The sequence below is a fragment of the Physcomitrium patens genome, chromosome 1 (genome assembly GCF_059467195.1).
Source record: "Physcomitrium patens ecotype Gransden chromosome 1, ASM5946719v1, whole genome shotgun sequence".
Taxonomy (NCBI): domain Eukaryota; kingdom Viridiplantae; phylum Streptophyta; class Bryopsida; order Funariales; family Funariaceae; genus Physcomitrium; species Physcomitrium patens.
The window spans coordinates 6,949,424-6,951,460 of NC_143410.1; the positions used below are offsets into that span (position 1 = coordinate 6,949,424).

At 40.8% G+C, this 2,037-nt stretch overlaps 1 long non-coding RNA gene across 1 annotated transcript; it reads right to left on the bottom strand.

The window, feature by feature from the left end:
* Positions 1-454: 454 nt before the first annotated feature.
* On the bottom strand, positions 455-1,600 carry LOC149989846 (uncharacterized). Its single transcript, XR_016506497.1, has 3 exons — positions 1,353-1,600; positions 1,103-1,230; positions 455-965 (listed from the first exon to the last, which is right to left on the bottom strand). It is a non-coding gene; the product is annotated as an uncharacterized LOC149989846 (long non-coding RNA).
* Positions 1,601-2,037: the final 437 nt, after the last annotated feature.

Sequence of the window (2,037 nt, forward strand, 5' to 3'; positions counted from 1 at the left end):
ATCTACAAATTCATCTTCATAATAGTGAAAAGAAAAGAAACAGACAATTACTTAAAAAGACTGATACTTCAAAATAACATGTGTCAAGTTTAAAAATAAACATTCAAATTTTGGTATTAATTTAGAAATCCTACACCTTTCAAAAAAAGTAATAAAAGAATGTAACATTTTAAAGTTATTTTAAACTATTATTGAAGTACTATTGTAAATTTTCGAACTAAATCCATTCCATTAAACAAAAGGTAATATAGATTTTTACCTCGTTCGGAAGAAAGATATCAACACCACTCCTCAAAACTACGTCACTGTTGGTTCATTGTCTCTTGCAACAAGAGTCACAAAGAAAATAAATTGACAGATAATGCATCAAAGTGAACAGCTCCATGCAGTGGCTCTCGCAGGGCTGCCCAGCGGCTGCTGCGCACCCTAACGCAAGAAATAAGGAATTGAGAATGAATCGGGTAGGAAACCGAAAAAAGTTTCAAAGAATATGAAATAAAATCTGTTTCTTTGTTTATCCTTCTTGAAACAGATGGGGTTCACCGCATTGCTGTCGGAAATGTAGTTACAAGCGAGTGCTCAACATCATTTGGCTCACCCATAATGGTATGGGCAAATTTCTACATTCGAGACGACGGTTACTTTTTTCTTTTTAAACACCAGAAGGTATTTTATTTACTTACATGTAGAGCGGGTTGGCAACATTCCCGTACACTTTTTTGTTTTGTCAGAACGAAAACAAAATTTGCTAGATTTTCTATAAAATGCATCCACGGGCTTGGAAATCGCGAGATCCTCGTGGCAGCTCATGCAGTGGTCGTCGCCGCTGCTTCGGCTTCAATCAATGAGGACCGGCAGCTGCTCCAGAATTCCTCCTCTGCGATGAGGGCTCTCCGAAGTTGCAGCAAGATCTTCATCAAGATGCGCAATCGAGAACTGCCCAGCGTCCATGCCTGTAACACAAACTGCAATTTAAAGTTCAAACAACTGACGATGCAAGTCTAGATTGCAGAAACACCGATTCGTCACATCCAAGGAACCACAAGCTGCACGCCTGAAAGCGGCAGAATGGGTCGGAGAAGACAGTAATACAGGAGCTGACCTCCAGCCCCTTCACTAGACGGCTCCCCACCGGTCCGCGTAAGCCCAAGCACGCCCCTCCAAGTTGGCGTGTGAGTGCTGAGGATCCACAGCAGAAATGCTGCCAGCAGGGGCAGCAGCACATGAACCCTGAAGCAAGAACCAACGCCTGTGAGCAATGGTGCAACCTTCTCACATCAGAGCGAGACAAGCACAAAACAAACAGAGGGATTCATGCGCCCAGAATACAACAAAGAGATTGTGTACTGTACTTGTGGAATACTCCGGATGCCAATTAGATGGAGTGGATCCGCAGCGCTAGCTTTAAAAACACCGTGGGCACCAAAAAAACTGTTGTGATCACGAGCTGGAAACTAGCACCAAAACAACGCTCAACCTTTACCGGATACCGTAAGTTACAATCCCTCGATAATGCTGTTAAGGAGAGTGACGGATTCAGAACAACTAAACATACACTCATCACACTCTCTGAATGCTGAGCACCGCAACTGACCTTTATATACCCTTGTTGACCGTCTAGACTACTTCAATCATCTAGGGCTTAGAACCGTCGGTTCCAAATGTAGTGGAATTTTAAAATGGACCAGTGTCAACGATACAATGAAATAGTGCCAATTATGCAATGGAATAGTACCAACGATACAGCTCAGCTTCACCAACTAATAGTTCACATATAAATAAATAAATCTGCCATTATGCTCCTCTTTCACCCTTCTTCCTTAGTACTTCTATAGACTTAGTTGGAGCTCTTTACTTCCAGATTTTATTTCATTTTTTTTTTTTTTTTTTTTTTTTTTCTTTCTTCTCCTTTGAGACTATTCTGGGATTCCTTCCGAATGTATTTGAGATCCTTCCTATTGAGAATGTTTAGAAAAACACAAGAGTAATAGTAAGTAATATACACACATAAGAGTAGTAGTAAGTCATATACACAAG